Source organism: Corvus hawaiiensis, chromosome 6 (assembly GCF_020740725.1).
Source record: "Corvus hawaiiensis isolate bCorHaw1 chromosome 6, bCorHaw1.pri.cur, whole genome shotgun sequence".
NCBI lineage: Eukaryota > Metazoa > Chordata > Aves > Passeriformes > Corvidae > Corvus > Corvus hawaiiensis.
Window position 1 is genome coordinate 22,138,532 of NC_063218.1, and position 26,192 is coordinate 22,164,723.

General features: G+C 45.5%; 1 long non-coding RNA gene across 1 annotated transcript; it reads left to right on the forward strand.

Annotated features, from left to right (window-relative positions):
* The first annotated feature begins 19,653 nt into the window (after window positions 1–19,653).
* LOC125328124 lies at window positions 19,654–23,891 on the forward strand. Its single transcript, XR_007204550.1, has 3 exons — window positions 19,654–19,817; window positions 21,036–21,039; window positions 23,878–23,891. It is a non-coding gene; the product is annotated as an uncharacterized LOC125328124 (long non-coding RNA).
* Window positions 23,892–26,192: the final 2,301 nt, after the last annotated feature.

Genomic DNA, 26,192 nt, shown 5'->3' on the forward strand with positions numbered 1-26,192 from the left:
TTGGAAGTTTCCAACTGAAACCAGACAAGGGAGGCACTATCTGGACTGTTAAGTGTCTATGGTGCGCACTTAGTGACTAACCACAGTCAAGGGATACGTAGGCGGCTGACTCCAACACCTCAGCAGCAATCTTACTCCTCTGAATTGCACCTACTTTTTAATAACTTCACTCCAAGGTCAAGATATATGTTCATGTGATCCAGACCCACAGCTGTCACCTGTAAAAATGAAAGCCATCTCCTTAGGGAACGCTGGAAATGTCCCATATAGTTGAAGTCCTTTGGCAATGAGAATAAAAATGTTCAACTGTTCTAGAACAATAAATCACAATGACAAATCCGACTGACATGGAACATTTTCTCTCCAAGAGAGGATTTTTATGCTTTGCACCTTTTCCTCCTATTTGTGACACAACCCACATTCTGTAATCTCAGTAAATGACCATTTTCCATGCTTGACTCAGACTAGCTACAGAAATGAAAAGGCAGGAGCTACACAAAAAAGTGACATAAGCAAATGAGCCATCTGATGACTACCTACTAAAAGAGACCTAGGAACCTCATGTTCCCCCCACCCTCCAGTTTGTCATTATAATGAAGACTAGGATACTGAGGTCATAGCACTGCACACTCAGAGGATTGATGTAAATCTCTGCAAGACATCATACACTCTTTTCATACAGGACAGCTCTCTAGCTAGCTAAAATGGGCTTCATCCTTGCTTTGGTTCCCTATGCTGTCTCATCTCCTCGTTGGACTTTGCTTTGCCTCAGTGAATTCCCATTGTTCACAGCAGAACATGAAGGTTGATGAATTTATCCTCACATTACTCTCTGGAAGGCAGAGAAGTGTCAACTTCTCATCTGCAAAAGGGTGATAATTAAATGCTGAGAGAATAAATGACTCGCACAAGGTCACTTGGGAAGTATGTGGCAGAGCTGAAAATTAAATGCAGATCTCCAGAGCTGCAGGTCAAGGCCCAGAACACAAAATCTTTCTGCCCTAGTGGCACAGTGGAGATCAGGTTCCCAGCATACCATAAGACCCTCTGTAGGAATGTGTGTGTTAGTGCTACATCTTGCATGTAGTTTATCTGTAGGAAGAATTGAATACATTTTAAAGAATCAGCTAAATATCAAAGATCAAGCAAAGAGGAAAGCAACACAGAATCTACCTGAAAAGTTATGAAAGGCCTTTTCAACATCTTGTATAAGGCAAATATGCCCCTATAGCCTTCTTCTCTTGGGCATACTACTAGTACAGGGCAAAAGCTGACATCAACATCATGTTTAATGTGTAGAAATCACAAAATGCAACCATAGAGTTATCTTTGCAATTTAACATAAAACTTGTTAACAGATTAAACATTTTGGTTTAGGTAGTGTTTTGCTACAGGTAGTGTCACAGTTACAGTTTAATAACTATTTATCTGCACCTACACGTCTTGCTTGCTATGCAAACTTCTGCTAAACAAGCTCTTTTAACCTTCCTTCTCTTCTTTCATTTGCAGATACTTCCCGCCGATGTATGTGATCAGATTTCTCCCCATATGTGCAACAGGTTTCCTGCATATCTCCCCCTAAAAAAGCTTTAAACCCTCAGGCTTTCAAGAGGAAATGAGGCACTGGAACAGGCTGCCCAGAGAAGTTGTGGATGCCCCATCTCTGGAAGTGTTCAAGGCCAGGTTGGACAGGACTTTGAGCAACCTGATCTATTGGAAGGCACCCCTGCTCATGGCAGGGGGCTGGAATGAGATGATCTTTGAGGTCCCTTCTGCCCCAAACCATTCTATGATCTTAACTAGTATGTGGGTCCTCCATCTTGTGTGTTTTGGAGCTAGGAGTGACACAACATTGTCTCCATAGGGGAAATGTAGGGGTACTGTAAATCATAAAGCCTCTGTTCCGGTTTGAAAGAAACCAGCCTCCTTAAGAAAGAAACCAGCAAGGTATCAGGAAGATGCCTGGGAAGCAGCACAGAGCTGAGCTGTTACAGAAGTGACACTGGGCAGTGGGGCAGGGGGTACTTTTGAAGGTACTAAGAGAGGAGCACATAAAAAAAAAGGCGGAGAGCTGAGAGAGGAAGAAACTCATTCAAGTGAAGACCTGAACTAGCTGGATTCCAGTCCCATCTTTGATTTCATAACAACCAGGCAAGGCGTAACAGTATTCTGTAATTCTTCAACTGCTGGTGCTCCTTTTTAAGAGGTATCAGTACCATGATGGATTCTAGTGACTCTGCTCATCACTAATCCCAGGTGTTTGCCTCATGTCAGTGGTGATTCCTCCTCATGTCTAATGCATGTTGCTACACTGCTTTGCTGCTGTCTGAACTCTGCTGTAAAGTCCCAGAGTGGCCTTTGTTCTTAATGTGTGCACAGAAGAAAGCAGATGGGTAAAGCTTAACTCTGAAAGTAATAATAATAATAGTTGGGGTAATAATAATAAATCAGATGCTGTCATCACAGTTCTGAAAAATTGATACTGATTTTGCAAAATTTGTGTTTGTATTCAAAAAACTCAACTACAAAGTTGTGACATTAATTCCCTGCTTCACTTGGACAGCTCAGCTTTTCATATTGCATTCTAGTTTCCACATAATTCCATGGTGTTCCATCAAATAAAATATTAGGAAAAATTCTGACTATAATATTTTCTTTCAAGACACACTTCACCATCAAAATAAGCTCATATTTATTTTGCATTTTTCTAAAGTAATATAAGTATTCATGGTCAGAAATAGTATTTGGAGTAAAGAAAAAGATCAAATGCCTATAAATCATAGCCCAAAGGGGGTTAATAACTATACTCCATTTTTTCTAGTAAGTTAAAGTACTGAGGAAAAATTTCACTGTGAAAAACTTCTCTGAAATAACTGGGGGAAAAAACAACCAAACAAGTTTTTATGTTTCTCAACTTTTTTTATGCTTTTGCTTAATACTCTTAACGTGGTCACTATAGGGTGTCATCAAATTACACCTTTGGAATTACAATCAAGTTAGGATTATCCAAAGGCTTAATTCATCCTAAAGAACATCCCCAGATGAGACATCCAACTGTTCTGTATAAGAACCCAACTTTACCCTCTACTCCTATGTGAATATTGCAGTGTCCATAGACAAATCTCTGCTCTACTGTCAGTGAAGAGTAAATTCTGCTGCCCTGTCTTGCTCTTGCATTCACACAGCAATTTTGGTTCAAAAAAACCCCCAAACAATCAACAAGAAAACTTAAAGTCAATATCCTAAAGCCTTTCTTGCCCTGTTTTTGGAGGATGTATATGCTGGTACATAAGAATAATCTCAGACATCTTTTATTAATATCTCAGCAATACAACACTGTATCCCTATCAGGTCTACCTAACCACTGCCCACTGACTCCAGTTGATTACATCTGTTTACAGTGCCTGTGCAGAGATACTTTATAGATCTAATACACCAGAACTGCCAATGGCCCAAAGCTGATGAGTGGATTTGGCTGCTAGAACCAAAGCTGCACACCCCCTTCACAGCCAACATCTCTGCTAATGAAAAAGGAAAGGAAGACTCATCAAGCTGGTGTCACTAGAAGACTCGCCCCCTCCTTAACAAATCTTTTTTGTCCATCTTCTTTCTTCTCGAAATCCACTGCTCTTAGCCCTAAGAGGCAAATTTCAGTAGGGCACCATGCAATAGCTGTCCAAAACAAACAGAAAAAGCTAAACTCAGTAAAACTTGAGCAGCAGCTAGGTCAGGACTAATAACCTCCATGGAAGAAGAAAACTAAAAGTACTTTCAGTATTAATAGGGCAACTATGGGAGTAAGGACCATCAACAAGGGCTCAGGTACAGCAGATCTCTGTACACAAGATGACACCTCTGGTTGCCCCACTGCCAACACTACCCCAGTGGATCTTACAGCCAGGGCTGACAATAAAAATAAAACAGGACAACTCTCCCTGCAAGCTGCCACTCTGTCCTCTGAGCAGCACTACACACACTGTAATGGGGCAGCATAACCATTATCAGGAGAGGAGCTGTGGGAGCTGGGCTGAATGCAGACATAAGCTGCCCAAGAGACCACAAGGGAAAGAGAGATGCAGCATCCTACTCAGTTCAGGAAGAAGTATTCCCAAGTGTGTGAAGCAGACCCAGAATGCCCTCCCACAGCAGCTGCAGCCTGCATGGATGCATGGGTTTTTCACCCATGAATATACTTACAATGTGATAAAAGAAGTGGGGAGATGCTGCAGATGGGGAAATGAAGTCTCTACATTTTCATGGAACAATAGTTTGAGGGGTCCCACAGGGTCACATGCATCATTTTCAACCTGGCAACCCCAAACATGCAAGGCACTGGGTGACAAAGACACAAAATTAGGCACATAGAAATGATTTGTTTTCACACCCTGGGTGTTTCTCCCTTTGATGTAAACATCTCTTCCCATTGCTGCAGCTTCATCATCTTTGCTTTTGAGGGAAGCAAATTTTGATGACTCCAGCAGAAGAAAACCAAACCCTAGATGGGAGTCAGAGCTTTGACATCAAAGTCAGCAATGCCCCTGCAAAATGAGGTGCAACTGAGAAGCACAAGCACAATCACAGACACCTTTTTTTTTTTTTTTTTAATTTTGCCTTCAGCATGCTCACCCTTCCCAGAGAGGAGGGAAAGGACACAATGACGGCTTCACCACACCTTTGCTGGGATTGGCAGCTTCACACCATGTGAATACCACATTCTTCTCTCCCTGATCTCTCATTTTCCACTCTCTAGTTAAAAACATCATCCCTGCTGTGCCCTTCACACTCTTTCCCTCTCAGATACACTTCAGCATCTCAGCCCTTTCCCCCCTTTTTGCCACCTTCTGTCCTCCATGCAACCCCATTCCCAGCCCTTCTCAACTGCTCCCACCTACACATCTCTTACTCTTTCCCTCCTCAGCCTTATCCCCTTTGTAACCCTTTCACCCTTTCCCTGCTCTCCTCACATCTACAGCTGTAATCCCATTGTCCTGGGTTGCAGTGTATTCTATCACCATCCTCCTGAGCTGTTGCAATCAGGTGGGGCAGTGTTTCCTTGCCTCCTCCCCCCAGACTATCTTTCTGTTAATTGCCCATCATTGTCCTGCCGAATGACTCAGAGATAACTCCCTCGGGACTATCTTCTGTTAATGAGCCTAATCAACACTTTGCCTCATGACTCATTACCCCATTGTGAGATGCTCCACCCAGAGGGAGGAACCAAGCATCCCATCGTGGATAAAATCTGAGATGCTGAACACTAGAGACAACCCTTCCACTGGATTTCCTGAGGACAGGAGCTACACAGCAACCACTGGATCTTCTGAGGAAGAGCAGACCCTTTTCTACAGGATCACCGCTTCAGAGGACTGCAAGCAACATTCTCCCAGACTGCTACAACAGGGATTCAGGTTGTATCTTGACTCTGTCAGTTTGAGCCAGTGTTTTCTTCTTTCCCCCCCCCCCTTTTCTTTAATTTCCCCATTAAATTGTTATTCTAACTTGGTGCCTCCCACTGGTTTGTTTTCAAACTAGTACACCCGTTCTCTTACCTACTCCTCCAGCCAGTTTGTACTCCATTCTCAAACCTTCTTGCTCCCTCAGCCCCTGTTCCCTGCCCCACACCTCACTTTTCTTTCTCAGCTCCCACACAGGTATTTCTCAGCTCTCACCACTTTTCTGTGGGATCATCTATCCCACTAGGCCCAGCTTGCCGCCTTTTGTTTATACACACAGTCAGGTCTTCCCTCTCCAGCTTTGCTTCTACATCTGCCACATTTAGAGAGTCACCCTGACCTACTTAGGTTCCCTGACCTAGTTATAGCAGAAATACTAATTCTAAACACTTGAGAAAAAAGGGCAGTAGGAGGAGGGAAATAATATTATATTTTGAAATAAAAACAAATCCACCAGCACAGGGCTGCTGAGTTATTTCACCTCTGGCCATTCCCCCAGGGAAGCAAGAGCAGGAGTTCACTTAAATGCCAGTGTGGCCATAGACAATTCAAACCTAGACATCACCTGGAAAGATGGTCTGTAGTCTCTATCATCCCATTTTCCTTTTTTTATTCCAGCCCCATGGTGTCTGGCCTTACTCACCCAGAGCTTATCTTGAGCTCCACATACATATTTCATAGCAAATCTGGTTTTTCCCAGTGCTCGCACCAGCCTTCCTTGACTGTGGATCCAAGCTACAGCAGCAACCTGTTTGCTCAAGAACATTTCTACAGCTGAGAGTTATTCAGAAATCAAGCAATGCTCTGCATCTATTTGTATGACTTCCTCAGCCCCTTTATTCTACTTCAGCTATTGTCACAGCTGTCTTCTCCCTTCTCCTCTAACCTGTGCTATTCACTCACCTTGCTTCTCTACCTGGCTCCATGTTGCAGTGCTGTCACACCTTTTCTTTACCAGCTCGACAAATGGTGTCAGCAGTGCCAACACTGACACAGAAACCCAACCAGAAATAGCAGATATTTTTCAGAACTAGTCAGGAGTCTCTGGGTTAGCAAGGCCCATTCACTTGTGTTCTGTGCTCATGACTTAGTAGCCAGGAACCACTGCTCTGTGACAGCTGGGTCTATGATTCACTTCCAGCTAGGCTTTTATTTTAGTCACAGTTAATAGATTTCCCTGTAGTGTTTGTATTTTAGGAATCATATTAGCTCCTTAGTTGCCTGGATGAGTTCATTAAATCAAATCATGTCTCCTTACAGCTGACACATGTGGTGCTGACCCTCCCTGTATAGGGCTAGTGCCCTGACTGACACTAAAAGCAGCCTGTTTTGCACTCTGAGCTCACGAGGTACTCCCACCACCACTGCTTCAAATCCTGCCAAATATTCCAGCAGAGGCTCTCCCTCCATCGCCAAAGTCCTGTCAAAAAATGTAGCTGAGTGCACTGTAGCCCTCTCACAATTCCACCAGATGTATTTATACAGACATGAGAGTGTAGTCATTCTGCATTTATTTACTGTGATTTTGTACCTGTTTGCCAGTTTCAACATAAAACACACTTTTTGGCAATTGATTTCCTGAGTTATGCACTAATCTACTGAGCAAATGGCTTTGGAAATTTACTGTGCAGCCCCCAAATCCCTACATTGTCATCAGCCACTGCCCGCTAAATGAGCACTTGTGGATACATTAAACTGCAGTTTCAGCTCCTGCATTTCATTACCTGATTTCTCTGATCTGTCCCTCTACCTGTTGGTTTTGTACTCCTCCATGTACTGTATCTACCTTTGGGTCTGGTCCTACAAAGGCAGTGCACATCCACAGTCAAGTCAACCACCGTTGGTTTTGACTAACAGCATCACTCGCTGTTAAGATCCAATTTTTGCAATTATTACAGAGATGCCTCTGCCTGAATTAAAAAGCAAGCAAGACCACATGCCGAAGTCAATGGTAAGGATTTTATTTAACAGTGAATGTGAGGTATAAAGACAAATAGAAAGAAATAGAAAAGCTGGGGGGGGGGGGGGGGGGGGGGGGGGAGGGTAGAAAGAGAGTCAGAGAGAGACAGAATAAGTAAAAAGATATCACCATTCTGTGGGCCCAGTGGCATCGTGTTGGTCCTCTTCTTCAGTCTTCTCAGTGGTGGGGGTTCCACAAAACACAGAGTTCTATGGATTAATATAATTCAGGTATATGTGGGAATGCCCAAGCACTTACCCTGCAGGGGGAAGTTTTATACTGTCTTTTGCAACGAACTCTGGATCTGTTGCAACACTTTGGATCATGTGCGGTCCTCTGGTGGAAGGCCTCAGAAATGAGTCTGGGGGCACTTTGGGGATGTTTGATGGTTTATGACATCTTTTAGGTCATGACAGCTGCCTCTCACGTGAATGTCCCATGAGAATGTGACCTTACCAGGGGCAGGGAGTATTACAGCAGAGCCCATTTGTGCAAAGGAGGATTTTCCACAGGGTCTCCTTTTTATCTGGCTTGTAGCCTCTGGTGGTGGGTGTTCAGCCCCTCTGTCTTATCCTAACCAGAGGTTACACCACCACACACCCAAAAGCTCTCCTCTTCCCCTTGGCTGAGGGAAGAAGAGTGTGCAAACCCAGCCTCAGCAAATATGTTAGAGGGCTATGGCCTCTGCCCGCCAAATCTAGCCAGAGCTGATTTTCAGCACAGCTGCTGAGTTTGGCTTTCCTTGTGGATATATTCTCCTCCCCCAGTCTTGTTTACTTCCCCCATCAGGTGGCTTACCTCATGGCCCAAATTCCCATCAGGAGGTATATTTGGGGGGTGGGCTTCAGTGGTCACAGATCAGCAGTTACTTCTTTGCACAGTTTGGTACAACGGGCAAAGTTCCTCAGCAATTTTAACAATGTTTGAGCCATTACCCATTTCAGTGTCTCACACTTGCCTCCCTGCTCTTTCCCCCATACAACTTTGCTCTCCCAGCTTACATCAGCATCAGCCAGCCCAGCCACAGGCCTCCACACCATTCTGATAATGGCCTCTGACCTGCATGTTTAGTCAGAGCAAAATTGAATTCTTCCAGCATGCAGAACTGACAAGTAGGGTCTGCAGTTTCAACAAGTCTTGAATCCTGAATACAGTGAAAAAGTGCCTTATGCCACAGGCAGGAACATCCTGTGTTAGCATCACTCCCTACTTCCATCTTAGACTGCCAAAAAGGGGGAAAAGGACTGGAAAAGGACAAAGCTGTGCCTGCACAAGCTATGTGCAGAGGACCCTTGTCAGCTTCTCAAGACAATATAGACCCAATGAATTAAGACAATTCCAGACATGCTAATTACATTTGCCTTAGCAATTTCTGATGGGATTTTCAGATGTCTCCAAGCATTCTCTACCTGGCATGTGTCAGCCACACTTCACTGCTGCTTTTATGCTATTAATATTGACAGCCACTCAGTTTAAACACAGGTTAGGTTTGAAATCCTGTCTGTTTGCTTATCTCTGCCTTTTGGTCTTGTTTGTTTCCATTCATTATAGAGAAATCCTTCTTTCCATAAAGCCCCTTTGAATGCCTCAGCAAACATGCAAACACAATGCTAAATGGATTAACTGGGAGGTACTGGGGTCTGAAGCTTGCCTGAATAGATGCTCCTGGATCAATCAGCTCTGTGTACCAACAAATGGTCTAAGTTCCCCTAATGGTCTGAGTTCTTTTTTTTGTGGAGTTCAGAACAGGTCCAGTGGCATGCTGGATATAACTCCATGCAATTGGAAACAAGCCATTCACAATTCAGTGTGTTTAATGAGGTTCTGGTAATGAGCACTGACTGCCTAGGAGCATGGGAACAGAATAACCAAACTGAAGCTTTGGAATCTTTGTGGAAGAGTCAGCTTAACAAAGCTGTTACAAGAGGGGACTGCTCTAACAGAAAAGACATGTATGAGCATAGGAAACACGGATGATGGTCTGTGAGCTCTAGGAGGAGCTGTAAAACACGGAAGACCTAGCCATGATTACTCATCAGATCATAGCATTTCCTGGCTTTGACATATTGTAAGGTTGTGGAGGAAGGACAGGAAGGAAGCAGTTGCTTATACTTCACACAAGTAGGAGTTGATGAGGTGTGTGGTCAGAATAGGGAATATGACCTTGCATTTCAAGAGCAACCAGGATAGACCCAAACCACCTTGGATTGCACCTCCAACCTTGATAAGTCGTTTTGTTCATTCTTAAAGTTCTTCTTCTGCGTATTAATGTCCTGATGATGAAAAGTGACAAGCTCCTGATGAACAAAAGCAGACAAGCAGACCCCATGAGAGCAGAAGGAAGATGCCTGTTAACTTTCGTGTTAGCTTTTGGGGGCAAAATCCCATCCCTAAAGTGGTTCATTTCTATCCACTCATAGAGGTATTTTGATGTCATAGGCAAAAACAGATTCTGATTTGGGGGGGAATTTTCAACCAGTTTAATTCACTGTCAATGAACAAAGTTCTAACTATCGATTCTGGTACTGAGACAAATAAATGAGCATACAGGGAAAACAGCCTTTGCCTCTGCCAAGACTCTCTTCTCTACTTTCTTCTCCCCAGTACCCTTGCCGCACCTTATACGTCGTCCCTCTGACTGCCCCTGCGCGCAAGAACAATGCAGGAAAGCGGGGTCAGTGCCTTCGCCTCCTCCGACTGCAGCTGCAGCCCCCACCCAGCCCGCCCGACCCGGCTCAGCTGCTCCTCTGCTCCAACGCGGCCTTGGACTCCTCCTCGGTCTCCCCTGCTGCTCTGGCCTCTGAGCATGGCACTTGCCGCTCTTCCCAAAAATGCTTTGACGGAGGTGCCAAAGACTCCCCAGGCAGCTCTGGGGCTCACACAGCGGCCCCCGGCCAAGCCCACCTGCGCCCTGAGCCCGCAGCACTGGGACACGCTGCCCTTCCCCTCCCGCCGATCTGGGGAGGGAAAGCTGCCAGCTCCCCAGGGGAAGCTGCTGTCCCCCACAGACCCTGTCCCTTCCTGCCCCCTGCAGAAGCCCCGGTCCCCGCGCCTGCCGCCGAAGGCGGCAGTGCCAGCGATGTCAGGAGCGGCCCCTGTGCCACCGACCACTCCTGCTTTGACTGATACATACATTTTCTGCCTATTATACATATATATTGGTTTTCAGGGAGAAAAGCATTTTTTGCTTTTAGCACACTTAGGAGTTTAAATAAAAACAAATATATCTGTATTGACTGTAGTTATTATGCTTGGTTTCATATGGAGTAAGTGGTTCAAATAAAAATAGATTGGTTGGAGTGAATGTGCATCAGTTCCAATAATAACACAGGCAGCTTCAAGAAGCATGTAAGTTTCATTTAATGTGCACTGGGCTTTCAAAGACGAGGCAAGAAACATTGGATCAGAACAGCTTTTAGTCTACATTTTCTGTCTAAAGCTTCTGCATTTACCAGATTTCTGAAATAGAATGAAAGTCCATCAACAAGTGGAGAGAGGGGTTTGTTAGGAGGCCAGAGGGATGTTACAGAGGGAGGAAGTGATATACGGTAAAACTTGACCCTGAGGTAGAAATTCCCAACTATAGTATCTCTCTACAGTTATTCCCCTACGTGTGGTATTATCTCCTTGCATAAAGATGGCTTCAAACTGGAGCAAACAAAAACGGTATAACAAAGGATCGTAGGTTTTGAGAAAACCACAGCTGAGGGCCAGTTTTCAAAGGGAAAATTAAGAACAACTACAAACTTATTAGAGGTTTGTGGTGGTGCAAGGGGCTGCAGCGACCCTAACCCCAGAGAAAACTCCAAAATCCATAACAATAACCAAAGTGTGGTGGTCGGGCACCAATGTTTAGTACCATACGCCGTGGTTAGGGTGAGAACTCCCAATCCCCCAGTTTAATAATTTGTGTATTTCAAGTTGATTGGTTAATGCTTTCCCCTCCCTGTTTTATGTATAAAGTTCTGAATATTCATTTTCTTTAGTTAACTAAATTCTGCACCCCTCAACATGCCATTGGTTGTTTGGACATTAGTCCCACCTATGTGTTAATTCCATTGGCTCCCTCTACCTCAACCCCGCCTCCTATCCCATATCCCATTGGCTGTATCCTTTATCCCCGCCTGTCCTATCCCCACTATAAAATCCCTGGACACCCCGTCAGATCCTCGCCTCTTTGTCCCTACCCTTTCACGTGAATAAGTGTTCTGCGTGGAATCTACATGAGGAGTCCCTTCACTCTGCTTATTCACCTCCACCTGCGTGCCCTCACACCCTGCTCAGAGACCGCTCCCTCGGGTGAGGAGCTCATCCCCTCCTGCCTCCTGTCTTTTTGTGTGGACCACCTAGGACCAGTCAGGTTGCGGCTAGACCTCCGGGCGCTCTTTGAGCTAGCACGCAACATGACCGAGTGTCCTGGGTTGCAGTGTATTCTATCACCATCCTCATGAGCTGTTGCAATCAGGTGGGGCAGTGTTTCCTTGCCTCCTCCCCCCAGACTATCTTTCTGTTAATGGCCCATCGTTGTCCTGCCGAATGACTCAGAGATAACTCCCTCCGGACTATCTTCTGTTAATGAGCCTAATCAACACTTGGCCTCATGACTCATTACCTCATTGTGAGATGCTCCACCCAGAGGGAGGATCCCATCATGGATGTAATCTGGGACTCTGAACACCAGAGACAACCCTTTCCACTGGACTTCAGAGGACAGGAGCTACACAGCAACCACTGGACCTCCTGAGGAAAAGCAGACCCTTTTTTCTACAGGATCACCGCTTCAGAGGACTGCAGCCACCATTCCACCAGACTGCTACCACCACCCTGCCTAACAGGGATTCAGGTTGTATCTTGACTCTGTCAGTTTGAACCAGTGTTTTCTTTTAGTTTTTTTCCTTTTCTTTAATTTCCCCCATTAAATTGTTATTCTGACTTGGTGCCTCCCACTGGTTTGTTTTTCAAACTAGTACACCGAGCTTAACAACTTTCTTGGGTCTAGGCCATATCACTCAAGAAATGCTACAGGAAACTAGGAGAGGGGTGCCTTGGGCAGGATCCAGAGAGGCTTTCTGCCCCGGTGTTCTGAATCCCACAGCTACTACAATCATAATATCTCCAGGTTAGATAAACACAAAAGGAAAAGACATCTCTTTAAGATATCAGATGTTCTTTGGAAAGCATCAGGGAAACAATCTAAATGCAGTGATTCATTTCCAGGAATGGTTGATGATGGTCAAGGGATCAGTTAAATCCAGCACCTCTGCTTTCCAAGATTATAAGATAGAGCAAAGCTGGGAATGTAATTCAAGAGTGAATATTCAAAAGTGACTTGTTCAGGTCCATGTTAACTCACCAGAGACCTAAAGCAATGGATTTACATCACAGTCTCCAGTCATGATGGAGATGTGTGATGGTCTTACTCTGGGTACTGCAAGACATAACTGGGGGCGAGGAGCCATTTGGGAGGCCATTACTTCATAGTCTTTGAGTCTGTATGTTTTACCAATTTCCATCTTCACTCCTCAGATTTCTTCTGTGTCCTTCAGAAAGGAGGACACTGCCTGTGCATTGGAATCCCCTGCTTCAAGTACCCTCTCAGACCTGATGGCAATGAAAGGGGATTTATCATGGGATGAGAAACATGCTAGAGGAGAATGCTCTCACTGTGCCTTTAGGATGGGCCTTTGAGGTAAAGGATGGGATCACATCTCCCACAAAAGCTCCTGGAAGTTCCCAGCTCTGTGGCCATCTGTTTCTCATGGGACCATCTGTTCCCAGTGAGCAACACCCCAGGAGAGTATGTTTATCAAGACTAGCAGGTTGAAGCTTGGCAGGATCTGCAAGTAAGCAATAGGAGGCCTTTAAATGCAGACTTTCTATTTGCAGTATGTGAAGCCTGCATGTGTGTGTTGCCTCCAACCACCCATATACCACAGGGGAAAGCATTCAGAAACAGGATCCAAAAATAGAAGAAACTGTGTGACTCACAGCCCTGCCACCCTGAGTTGTATGCTCAGCACAAATCCCAGGCAATGCAGCTTTAGGTGCTACGCACCCTCCGCACTCAGAGCTGCAGGTGACCCCAAAGGAAAACCTGTACTGTATACATATAACAATAGATTATGTGCTAAAGGCACCTCACTCAACAGTGCTCTTCCGTTCAAATGGGCACTGTTCCAACACCACACTAAGAGGGTTTGGTTCTGCTGGCTGTGTGGGTCTTTGGTGAGAAACAGCTGAGAGGACCAGCTTCCTCTGGTGTGCAAAGCACAGGCCTGGCTGCCTACAAGGATTACAGCATGACACATAAATAAAGAAGTATTAACACCACTGTCCTTGGCCACATTTCTATTTCCCTAGGATTTTCAGCTAAAAAAGTTATGCTTTACTTCTGCTCTTAAATGTATTGTGTTCAATATCATCATGGTCCTTCCACAGGATGTGCATATTTCAGAGGTCACTGAATTGGGTTTTTGTCTATAGAGAAAAAAAGGTACATGAGAGTTACAAATTTTTGCCTGGGTAATATCAACTTGTCAGATAAACAGCAACCAGCTGAACATTTTCTCAAAAAATTGTATTTCTAATAAAAGTATTTTTGGCAAGTTTCTTTATTTTTTCATTGTAAGATGTCCAATATTTCAATATATTTTGGCTTCTTCTGTAAGAACTACAAAGGATAAAAGGGATAAAAACAGGTTGTTTTAAAGCAAGAAAAAAAAAAATTAGGATTTTCCTTGCCAAACCCCATCTTGAAGACATGTTTGTCAAGTGTCAGTCAGAAAAGATAGGTAAAAATTTCAGCAGGGCAAAAAAACTCATTTAATTATCAGCTCCAGCCATGCCCTTTTGCACCATGTTGGCCAGGTGAACTGTATGATACAAACAGCAAACAGGTTTTCTGTGTGTTCTCATGTCTCTCTCTAGTGGAAAGCCCTCATCACTACACAAATACAGATAAGAGGCATGGACTTGTCAGTTCAACAAGGGGAGACCTGCGCCCCACAACACCCCTGCATCTTGGGGCTGATGCTGCCCCATGGTTGGGGCAGAGCTTTCCTGCCTTGTACAAGAACCCATTCCTTTTGCCCTTTGCCCCCAGGCAGGGCCATGCTATGCCTTAACTCAACCACAATATCTTGGAGAGGGGAAGACATTAGTGTCACACCCAGAGACAAATCAGTACCAAAAAATGTTGGCATTTAAGGATTTCAGTCAGATTCATTTGAACTGCAAAGGACAAAAATAAAGAAATCTTCAAATGCCTTGTTAAATTCATTTCCAGGTAGGAAACCCCACAGAAAGAGGGAGGCATCATCCAGATTCTCATGGCAAACCCTTGGAAATGCAGCCAAACAGCTATCAGCTACCAGCCCGCTCTGCCCAACTCCTCCTAACCCCTAAGGCCAGGCAGGTGACTTGCCCCGCCAGAGCCCACTGGCCTCAGCTTGTCAGTCCCTGCTCACATCCCTACACAGCCATGGAATCATCACTTTAGGCTCTGATGCAGCAGTTCTGAGCCTGCTGGCGGGAGGCACATGCACCCCTGACCCTTCTTGCACTGCAGCCAGTGCCGCTGCAGAGTCCCCAGGGAGCATGGCGCAGGGTCCAGCAAACTGTGTTGAGCCTCCTGCTGGCGAGTGCCAAGCAGTGGCAGCCCCCGCCGAGCAGATGTTGTGCTTGCACATGGCTGGGTTTTCCTTTCTGTGGTGACAAATAAGCACCATTCATCTGGCAGAGATGGGAGCTGTACAGCATGGAGAGGGTGGGTCATGCCTTGTCCTTTGACTCTGCAGGGCTGGGGGAAGCCAGATGCTCTCTGCTTGCCAGGGAATTGCTCCCTACCTTGCCAGGCCTGGCTCAAACATTGCTGCCCCCATTTATTCACAAAGGGGCAAACAGTCCTGTATTGCATTTGCACAGGATAACTGTGGACTATTAATCTGGAAGCTGCAGAGCCAGCACAAGTCATCCAGGGGCCCTGTGAGCAGCCTGCATTTAGACTGGCCACAGACTGCTTTTCAACACAGGGGGACCTTATCCATGGCAGCACTGGGGTCCATCTCTGTTGTGCTGGGCCTGAGAGCATTGCCCCAGAGAAATCATGGGATGGCTGGAGTCTGCAGAAACTCCAAGGGCTTAGCCATGCAGCTGGAGTGAGCATCCTGTGATGGCACTCAAGACCCAGGTTTTCTTAGGAGTGCCAAGTTACCCAAGGTTTCCCTGCTGCCATGTAGTGTGTAAAGGCTATTCTCGCCTGTGGGCTTCCCACTAAGCTGTTTATCTCCTGCAGCATTGCCTCCATTTCACAAAGGTGGAAACTGAGAGATGCTAAAAGCAGAAAGCCTCCATTATAACTGCAAGATGCCTAACTGCTGGCTGACTTGATGAACAGATGTACAGAGGCTTGCTAGGTCCTGCTAATGGAGGGGCATCTGCAGGTGCTCCACACTTGGATTAGCACTAATGAAGCACTCCAAATAACTGGGCACTTCTGAAAAATCTGGCCTAAATGATGCACCTGGGTGGCAGTGTGTGAGGCATAGCTGGGAGCAACAGCAGTCTTCAGGCAGTTTCCCAGGTCTAAACACTAAGCCTTCTTTTCCTATGAACCCACATTTGACTGAATATCTTGTTATCAGTGGCTTCCACACATACACTAACCTCTGTTTTAACAGACTTTTAAGCCCTTGGAGTTTCCTGCAGCCTCCAGCCATCCCATGGTTTCTCTGGGGCAATGCTCTCAGGCCCAGCACAACAGAGATGGACCCCAGTGCTGCCACAGATAAGGTCCCCCTGTGTTGAAAAGCAGTCTGTGGCCAGTCTAAATGCAGGCTGCTCACAGGGCCCCTGGATGACTTGTGCTGGCTCTGCAGCTTCCAGATTAACAGTCCACAGTTATCCTGTGCCAATTAACACAGATGCCATGACAGAAATTAGTATTGTGTTTTTAAGTATTTGATCTATGCTGGGAGGAGGACAGTGGGTGCAAATGGGTAGCATGGTCACCAAGGCCCTTGAGCTGAGCAGCACCCACAGTGTCCTCTGTTTCTGCCCAGCAAAGCTGAAGACTGTAATATACTTTACTCAGGAGAGACAACTACCACATATCAGGCATGAACTTTGAACCAGGGAGTAACAGGCATAAAGCTCTTTACTCATTTCGTTTGAGATACAAAATCAAGGGACTACTGAAAACAAAATAAAAATATTTCTGAGAAGTCTTGAAATTCCCCCTATTTTGCCTGTTAAAAATTGGCTGAAAGTGATACCTTTGATCGCCTAATTTGTAATATGACTTTAAAATGGGATGACAGCAGTGACTGCCAAGGCATGAACCTCCTTTTTTTGCCTGCAATATTTGTCTTTTACCAATAAGCTAATTGATTGAGTTTGGCTGTTGAAAGCCCTGAGTTTTATCCCCAATGAACCCTGTATGTGTTTAATACCTATCAGCTAGAGGTCAAAAATGAAAGGTATTTAATCTCCTCCTCTCAGTCCTAGTCAGAACGATTTTGAAGTGATAGGTTTAAGGGCCCACATCAATTTTGTCTCCTAAACAATCGTTTCCCCACATTCTTTCAGTTACACTTTATCTCCAAGAGGATCTAAGCAGCAGGTATTGAGCCTGACTTTAAATCTCATCAAGCCCCAGCTTTCCCTGTGGCAATGCAGAGGGAAATATTTAGTGCCAGCCACTCTGCCACTTCACCTCCTGACACAATATTATTTCATTGTAACCTGTCCAGTGAGCAAATTGCCTCTTTGGCTCCCTCGCTGTCTCTGCACAAGGGCTGGGCTATTGATTGTGACAGTGTGCCAGTGTGCACAGGGTGATTCCTGAAGAGGAGGGATCGATGGGAGCATAATTGCTACCTTGTCAGCAGCAACTGGGGAAGAGGGGCTGGAGTAAACAACATAGTGGTAGAAAAAAGCTGACACTGCTTCTGGAGCATCTTCTTCTACCATGGGGCGGGGGACACAGCTAAACTGCTGCTAGGGGAAAAGGCATCAGTTATTCCCATGGAAGTGGTTTTGCACTCACAGAGCCACTTACGGAGAATGAGAGAGCTGCAGACAAGGGGAAAGAATGGGTGAAGGATTCGTATCTAGAAAGGAGCCATCAGCTGAAGAGTTAGTGGAAAAAGTTGGACCATGGCACTGCAGGTTAGTTTTTCCTCCAAGGTTAGTGTGCATTGCAATCACAGACAATAGGTCTGGAAGGGAGACTTCAAGGGTTACATAATCCATCCCCCTACCCCAAGGCATGACCAACTATACTTACACCATTGCAAGGCTGCAACCTTGGCTCGGGGCAGCACACAATGGTATAAAATGGACTATAAACCAGCACTGTCACCTTTAACACAAGATCATAAGCTTCTGTACTGTAGACTGTGCAGAGACTGTAGCATACAGAGTGACCAAAATCATTACAACATATTACATGTTGGACCAATCCACTTTATAAGCAATGCCTCTGTATTAAAGTGCCTCAGTCAAATATTTTCCGAACTTTGCCTCAGAGAAAGGCATAAGCTCAGGGGAGTCTCCACTGGAAGCAGGTCCTTGCAGGAACTCAAGCCTGCTTTCAAAAGTTGGGGATCCTGGGCTAGGTTCCACGACTTTCTTCTCTGTTTTAATTCCATTGCAATGCCACCAGATTCATTTCTGCCACACTGATGATGCAAAGTCATGGCATTAGCAGCTCTCAAATTTGTGTGGAAAAACATGTCTTCAAAATTCAGCAGTGATCTCATGCCAGCAAGCAGACCCTCAGCTGGCCAGGGTCTGAGGTGACAGTCCTTTTTGCTTTCAACACACATTACTGTTTTTCTCACGAGTACCATCCCAACTTATCACAGCTTCATGTACTGCAAAAGATAATGTTTGTCCTAAGTGCTGCTGCTGTCTCCCTGGCAGGGACTGGCTGGGAAAGAGCCAACACATTGCTAGTTATCTCCATATCCACCTGGAAGTGGCAGGACCAGCAGTCATGGAGCATCAGGCTTGGCAGAGAGCAGGGAAGCAGCAGTGTGCTCCAACCACCCATGGTGAGACACACAGAAGAAGCTAAGCAAGGAAGGTCAGTATGGAACAGCAGCAGTGGGGTGAAGGAAAGCACCGAAACTCAAGTCTCAGCAGCTTAGCTTTTTTCCAACCTAATGTTCAAGAAGTACAGAAGAGAACAGAACCCAGACAAACCTGAGCTCTAACATTCCCCTGATGGAGAGCCTGTCTGCAGTACAGCTCGCTCCACAAAGACAGAAATTGCACATGGTCTCTTGCATGAGGTTCATATATCTTTTGTCTCTTCACTTGTCATGTCACATCATCTTAGGGACTGGCACAATATACCCCCATATGTGGAGACTGTGTAGAGATGCAAAGCCACTTACTAAAAAAGATTTGTTAACTCCCCAACTTCCCCAAGCTTTATCCGAGGCTGGAACAGACAGCAGCAGGGAGGGGAAGGAGGCAGGCATGTCACTTCATGTTTTGATCAAAGATTTAAGTTTGTTATTGATTCATCCAAGCCTATTTACCTCCCTCCCATCCCCAGCATCACTGATTCTGTCTCTGGTACTTAAACATCAAGCCAAAGAATTTCCTCCTCAAAACTGTGCTATGAGAAAGCAAAGGCAATGTATCGCTCTGAGAAACTCCATCTTCTCCATCACACACTGGCCTCCTGCCTTCAGGCTCAGCTTGCAGCAGAGAACAACTTTGTCATCACTTGTAAATGAAGTGGCTTAACGCCGATCTCACCCAGGGAGAATAAACACAAATTGCAGTGCTGTTTCACAGAGTTACTTCTCTGATGTTCCCAACAGTATATAGAGCTTACCTGGTGCTTTGTCTCCTAAGATCTCAAAGCAGCAGACTTGCTGTCAACTTGATTGGGAAAAGGGCTTCTCCCCACATCTCAGTCCTAGAACGAGATTAACAGCCTAGAACAGACTTCAGAAAGTTAAAAGAGCTTGAAACAGCTATAAAGCTCTGTTGGGTGTATCTATGTTTATGATAGCAATTGACAATGTTACCATTAAATAACCACTTTACTCTGTACTGGTGTGGCCTCACCTCAAGTGCTGTGTGCAGTTTTGGGCAGCAAATACAAGAAGGACATAAAGCTATTAGAGAGTGTCCAAAGGAGTGCTAAGAAGATGGTGAAGGGTCTGGAGGGGAAGCTGTCTGAGGAGTGACTGAGGTCACTTGGTCTGCTCAGCCTGGGGAAGAGGAGATCGAGGGGAAACTTCATTGCAGTTACAGCTTCCTCATGAGGGAAAGTGAAGATGCAGGCGCTGATCTCTTCCCTCCAGTGACCAGTGATAGGACCCAAGGGATTGACATGAAGTTGTGTCAGGGGAAGTTTAGGTTGGATATTAGGAAAAGGTTCTTCAGTGATTGAGCACTGTAGCAGGCTCTCCAGGGAAGTGGTGATGGCACCAAGGCTGCCAGAGTACAAGAGGTGTTTGGACAACACTCTTGGAACATGTGTTATTTTGGGGCTGTCCTGTAGAGGGCCAGGAGTTGGACTTTGATTATCCCTGTGGGCTCCTTCCAGCTCAGGATATTCCATGATTCTATGATTATACATAATAATTATATAATAGCAGAATAAAAAGGCAATCATCTCCAAATCTTGGCAGTCTCTCCGAAGAAAAGGTAAGGTGTTAAAGGAGGGTAAATCTAATAGAAAAGAACAAAAAGAAGGTAACAAAGTAAACCCAGGATGAGTATTAGCAAACATTTTTTGGAAATTCATCTAGTACAGGACTCAGAACTGGAGCACTTATTTCCTCTATTTGCTATAAGTTGTTATATTTTCTGAGACTAAATACAGAGGAAGATGCCCATGGAAAAACAACTCCCCAGGCTGGAGAGGATGGTATGCTTCACCCATTAATAGGGTGGCCAATCTGCATCAGTCTTCTAACCAAACCAAGCATAATTCCTCAAGGACATTTGGCAGCCATCTCATACTCACTATCACACCATGTTTAGCGAAAAAATCCAAATCGATTGCTATTCATACATCAGATGGGCAAACAGACACCAGCTGCAGTGTAACCCACTTACTCTGAATTAGCAACGACTGTATTGCAATTCAGGCTTTGAGATTTTCTAAAATATAAGCAGGGAGAGACCATCATAATGTCTGTGATAATGACTGGGTGTGTGGATCATGGAGCTGAAAATTATTTCTCCTAAACTCCTTTCTTAGAAGAGGACATGTGTTCAGATTTGGCCGGTTGGTCTGAAACTGTGCCTGTGTTCATTCATCTCTGGTACATATCCAGTTTGTGTGCTGGGACATATCACCATGCTGATTTTGGTTCAACAATATAACTTCAAATAAATAAGAAGCACAGCCTTAAACTAACCTTCCACTGCTACATTATTTAATAATTTAATAACAATTATAATTTTGGAATTACAATTCTACCATGTAGAAGCCTGGATAAGAACGCCAATTTGGTTATACAGTCAGAATATCTCCTCTTTTCAGGAACACAAGCAAGTTTCTATTATAGATTCATATTATAGGTCAGACCTTCACCTAGCATAAACTGGCAACACCACTGTGCTGTACCAATTTATACCTACAGTAGATGTAGCCCAGTGACTTTAAAATAATCAGATCAGCAGCCCCCATCCGCAGCACTAAGCAGAACCATACACAGGGATATATTGCACATGCCCACTCACTGTGAGTTATGTATTTATAGAGCAAGCTAAACTGAAAGGAGTTAAAACTGTGCACTGTGATGCATTCAGTCCTTTGATGTGAGCAACAGGGGTGATGGCAGTGTTGTATTGGAATTGGATATGAAGGCATGAACGTGCAGACATGGCTAAGTGTGACAGCTGTGCTAATACTTGGAGACTCACGTAGTACAGAATGTGCAGACTTTGTGATTCTCTTGCACTGAGAAAAGATTTTCATCACCCTCAGCTAAAGGTTATTGGTCTCTGAGGGCAAGGGGGGACATATGCATCCTTCCTTGCAAACTGCACTTGGGTGTAGTAGGAAAAAAGTTGATATGTCCCCATAACTTTATGGGCTAAAGCAGCAGTTTTAAAGGATGCCGAATCAGATGAATCCTGGACTTCCACATTCGGGACTAGGTCAGCCTCCTAATGTCACAGGAAAGCTACAGACAGAGCAGAATGTACCCTTTCTCATATGCTGCTAGACAAGATGAACAAGAGAAGTCCAAGTTTGCATCAGCAGAGCACACATTGGCTCCAGCTCTTAGTCAGCCTCCCACACTGTCTTTTCATCCCACACAAGCAGCCTAGCACCTACAAATACCTGCATAGGGAAAACCACAGCTTGCAGTATTTGTGCAGGCTACCTGACCTGGCTCCTCTGAGAGCATGAGCAGGTACAATCAGGAGTGCTGAGCACTGAGAGTATAGCTTTCCCTTTGAATCTAATTAGCAATGCAAAGTTCCACCCGAAGCAGAGCCTGCCTAACGTACAAAATAAAAGTGGCCTATTTCTTAATGCTCTTATTAGCACTAAATACCTTCCCTCTCTACCCAGACATGTGGCAGAGAGAGCAAGAGATGAGGGCTCTAGCCTTTGCACATAATCAGGTGGGGCAAGCTATCTGACCCACGCTTGCCTCTGCCTCCCCCCTTCCAGTTAGTGCTTTCATCATGTTGAGCTCCGGCACCGTGGTTTCCAGGCAAATTTCCACTCAGTGCTCAGAGAGCTGAAACCTTTAGATTAATCCCAGATCTGTCAGCCTCCATCATTTTCAAGCAGGGCTGTGAGCTGCAGGGCACTCCGTTACTTTCTCCAGCACTGAGGAGCCTTAAGCCTCTTGCTCTCACTCTCCTGGAGAGTGGGCAGCTCCATTCTTCTCCCTCCCAACCTGAGATGACCTGAGTCTGTGGCCAGTGTGGTTGCAGCAGGATTTTCTGGGAATCAGGTGATTAAATTGTTTCCTCTCCCTCAATTTTGACTGGATCTGCAAAGTTCCAAGTCAAGCAGGAGATAAATGCTGCCAGCAATCCCCTTGTTCCCTTACACATGGTTGCCCCAGCCCCTAAGCTGCAGCCACTCTGGCTGGCACCATAATCCTGCTTGTTTGCTGCAATTGTGGAAATGAGCCTAAATACCCTGCACAGAAACTCTTAAGCCACTTCACTGATAGTTTCACACTCCTCCTAGGCTAAACTTGAGATTTTGCTCAGATCTGTTTTGGTTAGACTGACCTTCTCTGATTCATCTGTTGGTGATCAACTGCCAGGGTAATTTCTTTCCCCTGCTCCAGCAGAATATCTTTGCCAGTTATCTAGCCCCCATCTAGCTCAGCAGTCATTCATGGACTTTGCATCCTTTCTTCTTGCTTACTTCTGTCTTGGTCATTTTACCCTGCTGCAGGTAGCAGCAATGGTTGCTAGCAGAAGCTGAAGTACCTAGAACTAGAGTGCTGCTGTGATCCTGCCCTCTGAAGCCCTGCCAAGCAGGGCAGGAGAGCTCCTCAAGATGCCAGGCTCACTGCTTCAGCAATTATCCTTTCTGTGGGTACCTCCTCATCATGTGGGTACCACCTCCTCGTCATGTGGGTACCTCCTCCTCGTGTGCAGAAAGGGGAGATACTCTGGTGCTGGGTGCTGTGGGAAGAGTTTAACCCTTCAGCTCATAACAAATCCCACTGTTCCAGCACCCTGGCTAGCACTCCCTCCAGCCTGTACCTCCTGAATCCCTTTTGAGAGCAGCTGAATCAATGTTTGACTTGTACAAACAGCTGCCCGACTGCAATTTGGAAGGGATTCAGATGGGGATTACGGCAAAGCAGTGGATAAAAATCTATTACATGGCAGTATTTATTTTAGATCCCTGTGGCACTCAGTGTGAACTCTGGAAGCATCTCCTGTTCCTTATGCAGTGGCACAAGTGCAACGGAATCACTTTCAGGAGCATGTGCTGCAGAGCAGTCAGAGGAGAGGAGTGAGATCCAAACTGAGTACACATTTCCAAGCCAGACTTACTTCACTCCACAGTGGATCCTCACAGGGGGTGGGAACAGGTTTAGTTTTCAGGAGGATTCAATATTGGTAAAATTGCATCGCTTTGATAGCCCTAAGGGCCTGTGCCAGCTCTGGTTTACCAAAGACCAATGTTTCTCGCTTGCTGCAGCTGCATCCAAGATCTAAATCCAATCCTGTCTTCTCTCTTTGGGCACAGAAATGATCCAAGCTCCGAGTCAGCAGTAGGACCTGCCTGGGAGGAGAACTGGAGCAATGTTGCAGCAAACCCCACTTCGTTGCTCTCTACTAATAGCTTAGCAATGAAGGGAATAGTTCAGGCAAGAGGTTGTGTTCCTGTAGGTGGCAATCTCTGAGATGAAGTGTCCCAGGAACAGGACTGCAACAACCCACTCAATGCCCACGAGGGTCACCACCAAACCACCACTGTTGGCCCAGCCTGGCCAAGCTAGTCAGGAGGGTACTCATGCCCAGGACAGGCATGAGTACCCTCAGTCCTTTTCCAGTGTACACGCACACAGGCTGCTGGCAGGAGGGAGCACCAGGGTAATGCTGAGAGGCCGCTGACTTAACAGGCTGTGACAGGGCTGTCCAGCAGCAAAGAGAGGCAGAGAAGCCACCACTCTTGAAAAAGAAATACAGATGGGGAGCGATCTAAAGACACTGAATTGCCCATCCCCAGCTTTGCCTTTTCTTGTGTTGAAAGTACCAAATTTTCATCTGCTGGAGGTACATCACGTGTCGAGGGAGACAGACCTCTCCACACCAGAGCTGCAATATTTTCTCCACAGGCTGATAATGCTAAAAGCAAAATGAGCACTGGCCAGGGCTGCCACCGACAAGGCAATGTATGTAGGTTCCCAATCCCTGGCAGCAGCATTTCTGGGCTGAGTGATGCAGAGATGACAGGAAGAAATGGACTGGAGAAGGGCTGGAGGAGCCAGAGCTAGTTTGGGCGGCCCTGGTGATGAGGGACCTGCCCTGAGCACAGCCACAGATTTCAAAGCCCAAAGTGGCTCTGTCCTAAGCACTTAACAACTCCCTCTGGGGACTGCTCACATGGCTGGATCTGTGCTGGAGTCAGCCCCATGCCAGTGAATGAAGCTTTCCCATAGGGTGCCAGCACAAATACAAGGTAGCAGAGCCTCCTCTTCCTCAGCTCTTCCATGGGCTCTGCACAAGTCACTGCCCCTCCTGTGCAGCTGTATGGGTGACTGTCTTGATGGACAGGCTTCAAATTAACCAGCATTGCTGGGGCCTGGGATGCTGGGTCATTTTCTCAGCTTAGCAGTTTGAACTCTCAGTTTAAATTTTCCTATCTGTAGTCCAGAGATAAGCCTGCCCTAAAAAGATGCTGGGAAACTTAATGAATGGAAAACTTGCAATGTGCTTTAAGATCACAAGGGAGAAGATACAACAGATGGGAAAAATATTGCAATACATATAACATTTTATCAGATTATAACACATTTTAAAGTACTTCAAGTATCAATCTCTATATATAAAGATGTGCTCTATCATACACGATTTTTTACAGGACCCACACTGCATTGAAAAGAACTAAACTTCTAGAGGGCTAGGAAGAGGTCATAATTCAGATTTCTGTCCCCTGGACTCATCCTCTCCATATGGTCTTTTTTCCCCTCCACTTCCTTTTTCACTACAATCCACATTTCTGTTATCCCCCATTTCACCCTGTCTTCCTCTGTTTGCTGTTGTGAAGTTATTGCTCACTGGGTTTTGTTTTCACGCAGAAGCCAAAAAGCATAAGAAATAACATGGGGCCCCAGAGGCAACCACACCAGGATGGCAGCATTCACTTGTTTTCCTCTGGATGCTCTGACTGCCTTCAGGAGTTGCAACAGGACTAGGAATCTGTGACTCTCCGAGCTTTGTATGTCACTTCTGTGACCACACAGGCTTTACTGCTGGATCAAGCTGAACTCCCCAAAAAGGAGAGCTTCACTTTTGTGTCATGGAAGAGCCTCCATCCTTGTGCATGTAATTTGGTGCATCCCAGTCCCCAGAGATCCTGGCTTACCTGAGCAAGCCCAGCTCTTCCACCCAAAGCGAGACACTTGGGCATTACGCTATATTATGGCTAATGAAGTTGCTTTGTTTGTTCTATTGCTTCGGGGAATAAGTTAATGTCTCAGAATGCCCTTTAACAGTATTTGCCTTTGTTTATAAAATATTTATTTTGCAAGATAAATGCAGATAAGAGACTCCTAACAGGATCCTTCTGGGAGAAGAGAGCGCTAAGAGTCAAAGAGAATAAAATGGGTACAGAGATACAGGTTGAGTTCTTATCCAGAACAGGATACACCACCCATCCTTTTTAACAGTGTAAAAGATAAAGTTTCATCTTCCTAATTCTCAGAATTTATTCTCCAGCAACCAAAAGAAAGTGGATGTGACATGCTTAGGGGCCTTTTGCTCCTCTTTGTCTGTGGTCTGACACTCCTTCCCTCCTACTGATGTAAAAGGACTGTGCTTCCCAACACAGTGAAAGGAAATCCTACAGGCTGATGGCTCCAAGGAGGATTTGGCAGGGCAGGAGGGGAAAGCAGGATGGTGCTGGTATAGGAAGCCTTCAGCAGCAGTATGAGGGGAAGGGAAGAGGGGAAAATCACATGGATGTACCACAGCCAGGATTAGCCTGTTCGCTGGTGGCCTTGCAGACTCCGTACACACCTGCTCAGCCTTTCTTTGAGTAAGCAAATAGTAGAGGAGAAATACAGATAAATCATAGAATGTTGAGGGGATGGAAT